Genomic DNA, 14,781 nt, shown 5'->3' with positions numbered 1-14,781 from the left:
TGAAGGAGGTGTAATAGCATTGAGGTTACATGACAAGGAAAAGTCCTGAACTCCTCATTCTTAGATGAGGTGCATCCCAGCACTGAATTTCTAGTAACACTAATTATTGGGCTACTGGAGCATCTCTAGATGCCTGGAACTCCACCCCCCACCCCCCAGGCCATGAGAGGATTTGTCCAGATGTGGCTGAATGCCAGAGAAAAATTTGACCTGTAGTTCCCCGCTGTGTGCTGTAGCGCCTTGAGGATCTGTGAATTACTGAAAGGAATCTGGAAAACCGTCTCTGCCCCCTAATATTGCCATTTTGATCTTTATATCTCTAATAAAACATGCCACATGATTAAATACATAGAGTAAATACTGCTATAATTAGTATACTAACTTCCATTTAAAGAAGTAAAATGCCATTCACCTATTTTCTCTATCTCAGAGAAAATTATTTATAAAATAGGAATAATACTTTAACCTTCTTCATAAGGCATTTTTTAGGATTCAGTAAGAAAATTCACATAAAGTGCTTAAAACAATCTTTGATATAGACTCATCACTCAATAAGCATTAGCTTTTCAAATTAGTAATAGCAATAGTTTTGCAAATTTCATTGTAGCTGTTGGTCATGCATTTTTCAAAATTAGGGGCTCCTTGCATTATGGCAAGGATCATGTGAAGATTGAAAATATGTTTTGATATTGAATAAGACTATTCATATTCAAAGTGATTTAGACGTGTGGCTTTAGTTGCTTTTCATCTTAGAAATAAAATCAGATCCCTGATCACCTTATTGGAAATTTCAGTTTCCCACGAGTGTTTCCTCTCCTCCTTCACTGCTTTATTTTTCTCTGGTATATATTCCCTCCTATATATACATTATTATTTAAGTTTAAATAAATATCTTCTCTTTTTTCCTTCATCATTAGACCTCAAACAGCATGGTGGCAAATCTTTTTTTCTTGTTTTGTTCATTTCAGCATTTAGAATAACGAGAGCGAGCCTAATGCATAATAAATAAATATTGTTAAGTTGATTTTTAAGTAGAAAAACAGTTTACAAATGGGTTTTAGTGAAATCTGAATAATGCAATTTGAGTCTATAAATACAGCAACTTCTGTAATATTATTCTTAATAGCTTTGCTAGATTAAGGATATTTCATAGATTTTGGAAATGAACTTGTCTGTTCAATTCTTATGCATTGTTTTAGCAAGAGTGATAGTTTGTAGTATCAGTGGCTTATCTCTAATTTGTTGTAATAGTTGATTGAAATAAAAAACTAGATCTCTTGAGATTCAGATTTATTTTTAAACATTGTAATTTATTTAGTTAGTCCACCTCTTATTTATCTGAAAACATCTATTGTGATCTAAAAATATAGAAATGTATGAAGATGTTTCAAAATATAACCATCCAGAAAAATTCTGCTGACATTCAAAAATTACAAATAATACATGCCATTATTTGAAAAGTTTAAACAGAACAGAAAGAAAAGTATAAGGCCTTAGTTGTCCTCTACTTGTTGCCAGAACCTCTACCCACACATAATCACTGTTTTCTCTTTTTGTGGGTATCCAACGAAGGGAAAAATTTCCCACACATCAGCTTACATATATACACATACACATGTTCCATTTTGCTCATATGTATGTATGCATGTTCTTTAAATATATATACAACAAAGAGAACATGTGATATATATTACTCTGCACTTTGCTTTTTTCACATCAGAATATACTTTGAAGTTATTTTTGTACAAATAGATGTATATATAGTTAATTCCTTTTAGTGGCTTCATAGTTTTATACCACATGGATGCATTATATTGGACTTAACCATTATCTTAATTGTGGACATTTAGTATATACACACTGTAATCAATACCTTTGCAATATATCTTAGCATACTTTTGTAATATAGCCATGGGGTCAGCACGCATATTCCTAGCGGTAAAATGGCTCAAACAATATGTAAACTTAAACTTTTGATTGATGTGGCCAAATTGCCTTACTGAAATATGGCTCCAAGTGTCTCAGGTGAGTTTCTGATTATATTTTAATGTGGTTACTTTACATTTCTTAGCCGTGATGAAAGAATACTTCAGTAAAAAAAATGGGGCTCATCATTTTATAAATTTTTGTTCAAGCCAAAAGCTTGAAATCAGATATAAAAATTGTTTCTCCAATATGCTCAAAAATTAGAGGATTTCTTTTTAATAAATAAGTAAGCTTTTTGAACTTTCCTACAAGCTCAGAGAAAGACGCTGGAATAAAAGCAACCAAATTTATTGACATGTGGCTAAATATGTCCTTCAACTTAAAATGGAATCAACACACATTTGAGTATCCAGGCATTGCGTGAGATACAAAGAAATAGAATTCATTATCTTTGTCTGAGGAGGGTAGACAGCAACTGATGCTTTTTCTCATGCTTTTCATCTAAGCTTTTTTGTCCAATTTATAGACGAGTTGCTACAGTTCTAGGCTATTTCAATCATAAAAATGATCACTGCATTTGCCTGCTGATGTTAGTTTACTGTTAACTCACCTTTCCTGGTTTTCCTTAGCAGCACAGAAGGAAGGGTAAAACATTAGGACTAGAGTGTTCAGATCAAATTTGGGCTGGGATCAGACAGAACTGTGTGTGTTCTAAACATCATCCCTGAACTCCAGATTGGGTGGTTTTTTAAAGGCCCTCAGGAGGTGAGGTTCCTAAATTATATGAAGTTTCTCTGTTAACCACTGCCCACTCCCCACCCCCCACTCCCAAATTGGGTTCTTCCTTATACAGGAATCGCTTCAACAAGGAAACCTAATCAGAGGGTTTTGTTGTTGTTTCTTTATTTGTTTTTTTCTCATTGCTTTTGAAGAGATAGATACCTTCCAGAATAATTCTCTCAATTTAAAGAAAACCAATTCTTAAAGCATTTTGTGGAATCAGCAGGTAAATGATTGAGAGAAGTTGAACGACAGAATACCAGTTCTCAGTTCTCAGCTGACTATCTGTTTTAACTTCCAAGAGCTTGACAAGTATGGGTGGATTTTATTTCAGTTGTCATCAAAACAGCAAGAACAGAACCCTTGTAAAATATTCTGATCTCTTCTTTGGATATAACTGTTCTGAGGCAATTTGGAAAATGCACTAAATTAAGATGGTACGTCAAAGCTTCTTATTTGAGGAGAGCTAATAAAAGAGCTAATGGGTCGCTTCTCTTTTTATAACATTTTATTGTTATGAGGAAAAATTGTTTTATGTTAAAAAGATAATTTTCATTCAAATAAAGATAATTATTTTTCTAATTTTGTTTTTATTCATGACCCAGCATATAATATCAAATGGTTCCTTATTTATTAATTTCTATCATCTCTAGGCATTTTGGAGATATCTGAATTTATATGAGGACATTTGACTCATTACCATACAATTTGTATCCATACGTGGAACAAAAGAAAACTCAGTGATAGAGGAAGATCTTTAAGAAAAAATTCCCACGACAGGGACACGGTAGGAGGGCAGGAATTCTGCAGTTCTCTCATAATTGCCATCCCCTCTTGAACTCGAAAAATCAGTGATTCCATTGAACTATTAAAAATGGCTTTGTGAGCACTTAGAGAATTCTAGTGTAACGTGAAGTCCGTCTTATTTTGACCTGTCACCCTCCGATATCCTTCACTCACATGACCGATCTGTCTGTACGGCAGTTTAGCACATCTTACCTACAGGTTCAGAGGATGAAATAGTTTGTCCCCAAATGCAGCTTCTTGCTTTCCATCTCCTTGTAATCTTCTTGAATCTCCTATTTCTTAATCTTTTTTCTTCTGTGCATTCCCAGGGGCTCAAGAAATGATATTTACCATTGCTAGGGCAGACTGGGGAGCCTAGGCAGATAGATGATTGATCTTTTGGCCAAAGGGCATGTTTACTTTACTTTTAACTCTAACCTTCAAGGTAGTTCTCTGGAAGGAAATTTCTTTAGGGAACATGAACCTTTGGTTCTTTTGAGATTTAAGCAGTTAGTTCTTATTTTAAAAGAAAGACGAAGAAATGGCTATCGTCTGACACGTACTTTTACATATGAAAGGATAAGTTTGTTGGAAATATATAATCTACAATTTTGAAATATTAAGACTACAAACGAAATCATTAAGTCACTCACCTTTAAACAGTTTGTACTGGCCAGGGAACGAATCTGTGAATGCCCGAGGAAACAATAGGTTCTTTCAGTGAGAAAGGTTTATATGATAATCCAAACAAACGTTTTTTCACTATTGCTAGCTAACACAAGGTCATGCCGTCATATCTCAGAGACACACAAAATAAACATCCTGTGGGAATTCTGGCTTTTGTAAATCAGAACTTCAATCATTAACAACCGGGAAACTCTTAAGAGTGAGATACTACATAAGGTCTTGAATTTTCAATGATTTTCTCATTCAAAGGATATTGCACTAAATATTGCTACTGCAGAGAAAAGAAATCTCTAACTCCATTTAAAAAAAAGTTTGGAAATAAATTGCTTAAAATTGCTTTTTCCTTTAGGAAGGTATTCATTTAAGTAAAATATGTATAGATCCTTATTTTTTTTCTGATTATAGAATACTTATTGAGGAAGATTTAGAAAATATAAAACAATGTGGAGAGGAAAATTAAAATCATTTTTCATAACCAGAGAAAACCACTATTGATATTTGGAACAAATACTTTTAGCCATATAATATGTTAGTGTACGTGTCTCCATGTATAAATATGCACACAGATATACATATATAACTTTTTAAATGCATCCCAAATTTTAAAAAGATTTAAATGTACAGAATTAATCACAGTTTACAGAACCATATCATCATTGGTCTGTGCAAAATCTTTTCATTTTATTTCACTATTTCCCCACAGGATCTTGTTTCATTTATCCCTGCTAAAGCAAACCTTGTAGAGTCAGCCCTTGCACAATACCTCCCCTAAAATTCAATGCATTTTTTCATAAGTTCATGGTGTTTGGAGTTAAGGGCAAATTCTCGAAGTCGTATGCTAGAGAGATGAAAGTCAGTAGCCAACAGGATGAGCCTAAATTGGATTTGTTAAGCAGTGTGATCTATGAAGAGGACAGAGAAGTGGGAAGGTTGTGTGCCTTGGTATAGGAAGAACACAAGTGGAGAGAGCTGAAGGTGGTATGGAGGAATTCTGGAGATGGAGTGCAAATATCTGTGATCCAAATACTAGAACTGATTTAGCATTGCCTGAGAATCTAACATGTTTCAATGATGTATTTGGGTTCCCCATCTTGGGTTCTCGTGGATGATTAAATAGTATATCCACTCAGGGTAATTTTCTATAGCAGGGTTTGGCAAACTACAGCCAGTGAGGCAAATCTAGCCTGCTACCTATTTTGTAAATAAAGTTTTATTGAAATAAAGTCACACAACTGGACATTGTTGTACTACAACAGTAGAGTTGACTTGTTGCAACAGAAAGACTATAGCCTGCGAAGCCTAAAATATTTACTATCTGGTTCTTTATAGTAAAAATTTTCTGAACTCTGCAATCCAGAGGGAGAGATTTTTGTCTGATTAATATGACCACAGTGTCCAGTTGCTTTTGGAAGTAGAAATAGTCTTACTTGGAACTGATGAAGTGGTGATTGTTCCAGAGCTAGAACTGGAATGCTGTGTGCAATTGTGCTCAGGTCTGCTCTGCAAGAACATGAGTGCTGTCTAAACAATATTTGGGTGTATGTATACTGCTGAGGAACAAAGCATGCTGTGAAATTTGCTAGCTGAGCTGTTTCAGCCACTGCAGGACTTCTAAAGTGTTGGCTGTTGACACGGAATACCTTTTCACACAAAATGCTCTATATTTTTATGGTGTAGAAAGTTGCTGGTGAGCTTAAATGTCAACTGATGAGTGGAAAAAGCCTTTAGTTCTAAAGGAACAGAAAGGTGTAGGAGGAAATTAGAGCTAGGACATGGAAAGTTAAGATGGAGCAATTATAATTTTTCCAGAAGGAGAATATGTATTCTGTTCAAAAATCTTTATTCCTCTCCTAATGATGATAGATTTACAGCCAAATGGTATTTTCTGCCAAGAAAATAACCCCAAACATAAGATAATGAACAGTGGAAGCTGCTGATTATCTGAAGGCTTTTTTATATGTTAAGTATTCACATGCCAACTTACCATTACAACAAAAACACTATAATTTCTCATTAGAGTCAAGGCTAATGACCCCGTCTATTTCACAAGTCCTTTAGCATTTACTTTGTCAGTCAATGTGTGAGTAGATAAAGTAAAATTGCAAATTGAAGTATTTCATGTGGAGATTCACAGATCAAAACTCTCAAATGGAAGAAGTAGAAGTTTGCTTTGGACCTCAGGCTATCATGCTTTTTTTCTCTTTTCTTTTCCTACTAAAATTGTTAGGATAGTCTAAATTGGCTGCATTTGATCTCTTACTGCTTATTACCTTTAATCTTTGCAATCTGGACTGTAAATGCAACCAGCCTACAAAATCTCTTCTCCTCCCAGTGACCACCGGTAACCTCCTAACTGCCAAACTTAATGGGCCTCTTTTCAATACACTACTGGTTTCCTGGACACAGTACAATGCATGTTTTTCTCTTTCCTCCATATGATTCTCTTCCTACTCTCATCTGAAGTTCTATCCTCAGCCTCTTTTCTTTCATCACATATATCATCTACTTCCTCGGGTTTTCCATCTCCTTTGTGTTGTTTGCTGCCTAGTCCACCAGCCTCCGTATTCTAATGTTTACTAATAGTATCCAAATAGAACACCATATCACAGTGATGGTATCATCTCTCCGACACTTCCTCAATTCTCCTAGATGCTAAAACCTGAAGCTGTTATCTCTGAAATGTCTCTTGTCTATACTTCCCATCTTTCTACCTCTTTACCATGTCTACTGCTCCAGCTCCACTTCCAGACCAATGAACTCACAAACTGAAGATTGCATCCATAGTTTAACTGAGCCTATAATTCCTCCTAAACTATTCTGCTAGGTTACTCATTCTAGAGCTCACCTCTCAGGGACACAACTTTACTCAAAAGCTCAATGTTGCTCTTTTCAGAATACCACCCAATTTGGACCAGAATCCTAATACCTGCTATTTGAAACTCTGAACAGTCTGACCACACTGCACTACCTCTTTAGACTTCTTTTCTAGTCTTCTTTTTGCATCCTCCATCATCCAGCCAAACCGGACAGCTTGGTGTTCCTCAAAATAGGCTATAGTTTCTCCTGCCATTTTATTCTGTCTTGAAACTTTTTCTCCCCCAATTTCAAATTCTGAAATATTAATACACATGTATATCTGTTCTTCAAGGGCCATTCCAAATATATTTCCTTCTCAAACCTTCCTGTATTTCATAAAAACGTTCACTTCTAAGATCAGATATTAGACCATTCCTCCATCCTTTGAACTTACATAACTCTTAGATGGAACTCACCTGATATTGCCAGGTATGTTGTATCATCATCCAACTATCTCTTACTCCACTCAATATATCCAAAGTTCTTAATTACATGATCTGAATGATATTCGTCTTTACAATTAATTAACACAGAAGTTAAATATTGAGTTGTCTACACACAATGAACTTGAAGAAAATTGCTGAAGTTTACAGTATGCCTTTATATATGTGTCCTTAGCTAAAATTCCACTACGTAGGTACTCACTCATTTGGCATAAGCGGCAATGATGTTTCCTGTAGCAAAGTGCTTCAAGAACTGTTTTTATTTACAGATTTGCTGAATTATTGAGTAATACATAATGACGATATTAAATTGAACAAAACTTTTGATGATTCTGTAGAATAAAAAGTGAACTGCTACTTAGGCCTGTAATCTAAAACTGGTTTAACATAGACACCTATGTAAAGAAATTTATTTTTAGATAAAATAAGTTCATCCCTCTGCAAGTTTTTGCCCTTTTCGGTTTATAGAGAATACATGGATTGGATTTTAATTCAGGACCTTTTAGAAAAAGGCAACAAGTAAATCTGACTGAGGTCAAATAAGTCTTGCCTAAACTCTTAGGTTACCTCCCTAGTTTGCTTTTTGACCTCTAGTTGTCCCATGCATCTTGACCACTCTTACCAAGGTAATTTTCTGCCTTATTCCATTCAGACTGCTGAAACAAAAATACGATAAAGTGGGTGGTTTATCAACAACAGAAATTTATTCCTCACAGTTCTGGAAGCTGAGAAGTTCAAGATCAAGGTGCTGGCAGATTTGATGTCTAGTGAGAGTCTACTTCCTGGTTCACAAACAGCGTCTCTCTATAGTCTTACCTAGTGAAAAAAAAGGTCAAGCGTGCTCTCTGAGGTCTGTTTTATAAAAACGCACTAATCCCATTCATGAGGGCTCCACTCTCACAAGCTAATCACTTCCAAATACCATTCCTTTGGGGACTAGGTTTCAACATATGAATTTTAGGGGTACACAAACATTTAATCTGTAGCATTTTCCTAGAACTCCACTATGACAACAATCAAATATCTGGGTAGCATTTTATGGCATGCAAAGCACTTTTCAAAGAGCCGTAGGAGCAATAGTATATATTCACCCATTCTGATCAATTCATAAATATTCACTGAGCACACACTACACACCAGACATATTGAAATTTAAAGATAAAAAGATGAATAAGTTTGGTTAGTTCTTTCAAGAACTTTAGTAAAAGATAATACTGATAGTTGGGAAAAAAAAGAATTATAAGAAAATTTAAGAAGTCTATCACAGAAACCATAGCCTCTCTTGTGCATTTAGTCACGTATTTTCTTGTCTTTAGATCATATTCACTATAATTATCACATTACCATTATTCAAGGCCTTTTATTTACTCATTCAGCAGAAGTTTACTGCAAGCCACTATTCCAGGCACTTAAACAGCGAATAAAACAGAAAAAAAAAATTCCTGCCTTCATGCAATTTACATTCTCTTGGGCAGAGGAGAGAGAAAACAAACAAATAAATATGCAAAGTAATAGCATTTTAGAAGCATTTATTTAATATTTATTAAAATATCATGTCTTCTAAAAATGCAGGTCATTTTCTCTGCCTGTGTTTTTTTCTGTGTTCCTATTCTTTCTTGGAGAAAATCTCTCCAGTCTTTTCTCAGAAAATCGAATCCTACAGGGCCTGCTGAGTTGGCTGCTAGTCTCATAATTCTGCCTCTTGGACAAGGCTGTGGACCAGCATTGGGTATCAGCCAATTGGCTTTCATGTGCCAAGGTTGGGAATTGGCACTCAGATACTCTAGTTAGACATGATGCGAGGTTTACTTAAGCCACATGCAAGCAGAAGCAGAAAATGCCTTTGTACAAAAAGGAAAATGAAGTGGGAACTTAAATAAATGCATAGATGTGGGACCATGCGGCCCCAGAGAGTGTAAATGTTGTTTTGTCATGAGGCCTAGATGCACTTCCTTTGATTTTCATAAGGTACACCTCTTCCTTTTGATAACTTATCTTTTTTTCTTATGCTGCTTTAAATATATTTTTGTTACAAACAAATGAGCCTAAGATAAATTTTGTGATTTTCAAGTTTTGTGATTTTTTCTAAAGTAATGAAAAGTACCTTTGGCACCTACTCACGTAATGCAGGAAGCTCTTCTCCAGGGGTCCCGACGGATTCTTTATTACCCTGCCTAGTCTACAAGATAGTGGAATACTTCCGGTGATGGGGAAAGCTCTACTTCACTGACATGCTACTGAGTGCATTTCTTAATAATGCATCTGGATTAAGTTGCAAATTTTCAAATTGCAATTTCAAATGATTTCAAAAGAGATATTCCAACATTTTTACAACTGTATGATATGGCACCGATCAATCAGAATGAACCGTATCCAGTTCATCTAAGCCACATATCCCAGCTGATGCCACGCATAAGCACTGTCTATAACTAAATCCATGGTGTATATTCCCTTTTTTCTCTGAGTTACATACAGCCACCAGCTATTGTAGAAATTGGTAAATTAGTTAAATGTTTACAAAAAATGATCTATTCTATCTCCTAGGATCATGTGGAAAGTGGAAGCTAGAAATTGTGCTTCCAAATCAAGAAGATTTACTAGAGGTAGGGTCATCTAAGGTCAGTCTATAAGATAGAAGGGAAGAGGTTAAGAAAGGAAGATCATCCCAAATTCAGGTGCGCTGTTGAGACAGCTTCAAGTCGGCTGTATTAAACACTGTTTGTCCTCTGGGTTGTGGATAGCTAGTAAATGAAATAATAAAAGCAATGAAGGCAGATGTGAGGTTCTTGAGATAGTTCTGATAAAGCACTTTGAGGAAACATTTTTATTATGAATTCTGAGGAGGTGGAAAACTACCACAAGCTAAGGATAACAGTGATATGATCCTCTGGGTCAAGGGCAATACCCGAAGCATGGAACAAAGGAAGAAATATGTCCAGTCAGATACCACTGGGGTCATGGCTAAGTTTGGGCTGCCAGGCAAAGGGACAAATGCTGTGTTGGGACACGTAAACAAGTCCAAGTTTTAACAACCATCTGAGAGTAAAAGACAGTGAGAGATAGAACATACTCTCACTTTTAGACTTGGCTCACACACATACATATCAATTTTTTCAAGTTCTTCAAGGAGACAGTTGTTTCAGTCTAATGCCTGGAAGCCTAACAAGCCCATTAAAATAGCACATGTCCAACATTGTTAACCCCAGCCGAGGAAGACAGCAGTTCCAGTCATCCTTCTATCATTGCGAAGTCTGTGGCCAAAGTAGAGAGGACAATGAAAGCAATGAAACAAATTGAAAAGTGTTTGGGAAGGTCACATTTCAAAATAACCAAACTCTGATGAAGTATTTTTTATAAATGAGGACAGCCTTACGGTTACGAAACACCTAACTTCTGTTGACACGGACAGAGAGTTTCTTGATTTCTTGACATGTTTTTCAAACATTTGTAAAAATGAGACTGATCATTCAGCTGTGTTTATTCTTTTTATGATTTGATAAGAAGCTACTTTTTCTTACCAATCTATACAAACTTTATCTTAAGAGAGTTGGTTATGAACTCAAACTATTTCTCAACCACTCTTAATCTGAAACTATTTTAAAAGCTTGTTTTCCAGGTTCATTTTGGAAATATTCTTACAGTGCCTCCTATAGGTGAAGGAATTGGTTAAACCCTTAATATAATTATGAACAAAACAAATATGATCCTTGCTCTCATGAGCTTACTTATAGTATACTAGGTAAAACTGATACATAAAAAATGAACACACACAGAAACATATAATAACAAAGTATACACTATTTTAAGTAATAAGTTTAAAAGTATATAAAAAATATATATTTTTTGAGGAAACTCCGTATTGTTTTTCATAGTAGCTGCACCAATTTACATTTCCACGAACAGTGCATCTTTTCTCCACATGCTCCCCAACACTTACCTCTTATCTGTATTATAATAACCATCCTAACAGGAGTGAGGTGATATCTCATTGTGGTTTTGATTTGCATGTTGAGTGCCTTGTCATATACCTGTTGGCCATTTGTACTGCCTTCATTTTTATGCAGGTAAAGTATTATTAATAAAGGGAGAATCTATGGTACTGGGTACTTTTGTGATTAGCCAAGTTAATGCAAAAAATAAAAGGTAAAAGGGGAATTAGAGGTCTTCTGCTCTCTAATAGAACTGTTTTACTTTGTTTTTTATTGTCTTTCAGTATTCCCATGGCCACTCAAATCATTCTGCTATGCCTATTTTTCTTTAATAAACTTACTAATGTAATTAGAAAATAGGCCTTTTTATAAACTAGATTTTTTTAAAAAGAGCAAGGATCTAACAAACATGGTTGGCAGTTTAATTTAAATATTTTCTTATTTTATTAAAGTAATCTATTTATGTAATTAAAAAAATAGAAACGAAAGCCTTAAAGCAGCAAACCAAGGTCATTTCTTCACCTTTTCCTACTTCTTCAGTTTTCTCTTCAGTACCAGTCACTTTCAGATTAGAGCTGTATTTCTTTTCTTTTTTGTTTTTTATTTCCATGTTTCTTAGTTCTAGCACCCATGTAACTCCATTTATCCTGATCTCAGGCTTTTATGCTGTGGTTTTCATGTAAACCCCATAATACACTATTAAAATATTTGCTTTAAACTATGGAGTCACAACAGGGATAGCGTTGCCCTTGAGAGGATGAAATTGGTTGTTGGTGGGGGTGATTAAAAATTCTTGGGTGTTAAAATAGGCCCTATTAAGCTTAACCCTACCCAACAGAACCTTGTCTTGTTGGGTTTTATTGAGTCTCACATAAGCAGCATTGACATCTAGTTCATGGTAAATAGACAAAATGTATATGAAATCAGTGTTAATAAACTCTGGTGAGTAGATGACATCTTTCTTTGGATTATTTGCTCTATCTGGAGGCAAAAGGCAGTCTGCTCATGTCTCTTGGCTGCCATTGGTTGCTTTGTAGACATTGTTTATGTTTGCTTCTCAGTGTTTTGTTTGTGACCTAGGCTTTGAGAATTGAATAAAAATAGTTTATATTTTATTATTTAATTTCATGAAAATAATTCAACCCATTATGTCAAGTGCTGAAAAAAAATGTTGACAGTATCTAAATGAACATCTACCAGCTATTTAAATTATTTCCTCATATCAAGACAAAATTAAAATTAGGGTCATTAAAAGTAATTTAAAAGAAATTTAATGTTTAAATTATATTTTTTAACAATGAATAGTTTCATAAGCTCTTATTACTGTGTATTATATATGTTGCCAATTTGCTACTCATTTTATAAATGACAATTTATAGGACTAAATAATTACATGAAAAATTACTTAGCTGTAATCATGCAATTATAAAGTTAAGTTACATGCTAATAGCTTATTAATTTTTGAACTTATAACTTGTAAAAGTTAGTCATTCTGAACACTGCATTAAACAAAAGAATAAACTATATTTTTTATTTTTATGTATAAAGCATATATATATATATATATGCACATATAAACAGGTATTCAATATATCATGGATATTAAAAATTTATTTGGTGGAGGGTGAGTGGTAAGGAAAAAAGCCTAAAAAGGTTCCTAGGGGTTTTAATGAAAAAAATAGGTTGGGAAAGTAATTTAAACCACCATATGTATTTTAAAGAAGTTAAGAGGAAAAAATAGTTTATTTTTATGTATATCCGCATATTTATCATTTCTGATGTTCTTCATTCCATATGTAAGATCTGTTTTTCGAAGCCCAGAGTCTCTTGCTAGGGAAAAGCGGGGAGGTGGTTGCTTATCTTGAGAGAGGTAACCGGGTGCCTCCAAATTCTTTGTCTCCACGGATTCTGCAAGTGAAAAGTGACTCTTCTTTCTTTAGTTTTTATCTCTGTGTGCCATTTAGAATATAGCTTTCTCTGCTCTAAGTCAGGTACTATTCTTACATCTGCTTTCTATTTTCCAAATGTTGTTGAAATATATCTACTGAGATCTCCTCTATTCTCCTTGTCCTTTTGAGTTTACTGCATTTTATTTCTGTCCAAGTATAATTGGAGATTGATGAAATTAGCCCATATGATCTATTGCTGTGTTCAATAGAAATTCATGTAGGTACTTAAAGGGGAATAAATTTAATCTCTTATCCAAATTCATTTAACCAGATACTATCCCTACCTTCTTCCCCCATGTTACCTGAACATGCACAAATCCTTTCGATATTCTATTGTAAATTTTTGTTTTGTATCCAACCTTAGTTTTTCTTAGTGGAGAACACAAAGGATAAAACCGTTTAACTGGCCAAGGTTGAACTAAATAACTGGCTTATTTTATACTCTGTTCCTTGATATATGTGTGAGTTTCTAGAGTCTCTTATGTTTATTCCATATCAATGTAAAAGATGATGTCTGGTCTCGTACCAGGGTTAACTTTAATTTTAAATCTGATTTTTCTATTCAATGCTGTTAAACATCCACAGTTCTCCCAATTTGGAGCACTTGAAATTATAGGCAACCTTTTTTTTCCCCCTTAGATAATAGCACTATTTTCCTGCAAACAGGTTTTGAACTGTTTCTAGCACATTACCACCTTATATAAAACCATCAAACCCTTGGCATAACCATTGAGAATTTAAATTACCAACTGCTTACATTGAGTGCTATTATAATTTTAGGAAGAGGAAGTTTCTGTTTCCTAATTCATTCATTGTATTGGTCTGAGGCTGCACTGCAGAAAAAAGAGAGAAAGAAAGTAGATTATCCATTCAAGTTTCCTAATATCTCCCCATAAATCATACCTATTAAGAACAGGGACCCCATCAGTGCTGTTGACATTATGATGTGACAGTTCTTCATTAAGCCAGAATGTCTTGTATGCATAGAGGGTTTTTTTTTTTTTTTTTTTTTTTTTTTGTATCTCTGGCCTGCACTCACTAAATGCCTGGGGCTTTCCCCAGTCACTTTGACAATCCAAAACCTCCTCCACACACACATTTCCAAATGTCCTCCAGGGAGCAAACCACCCCCAGCTGGAAACTTAATCCTCGGAGAAGGGAGAACTAATTTTTTTTTCATGTATCTGTTTATTATCCACTTACAGATAATGATTTCTAGATGATTCACAAATTATAGCCAAAGTTACTTATAGTTTTGATTTTTTTTTTCAAAAGTAATTCAGGCTCACATTTTGTTTTTATTCCATCACAAGCTTAAATAAGCTCTAAAACTTAAATATCTTTTAAATTCTCAGTCTGGGAAATCAAGAGGTTACCAAGTGATAAACCGAGCCGTCCTGCACACACAAAACATTTTTGACTCAA

This window comes from Rhinolophus hipposideros, assembly GCF_964194185.1.
Source record: "Rhinolophus hipposideros genome assembly, chromosome: 7".
Classification (NCBI taxonomy): Eukaryota; Metazoa; Chordata; class Mammalia; order Chiroptera; family Rhinolophidae; genus Rhinolophus; species Rhinolophus hipposideros.
The sequence above is the reverse complement of the archived record's forward strand: the minus strand, read 5'-3'. Positions refer to the sequence as shown.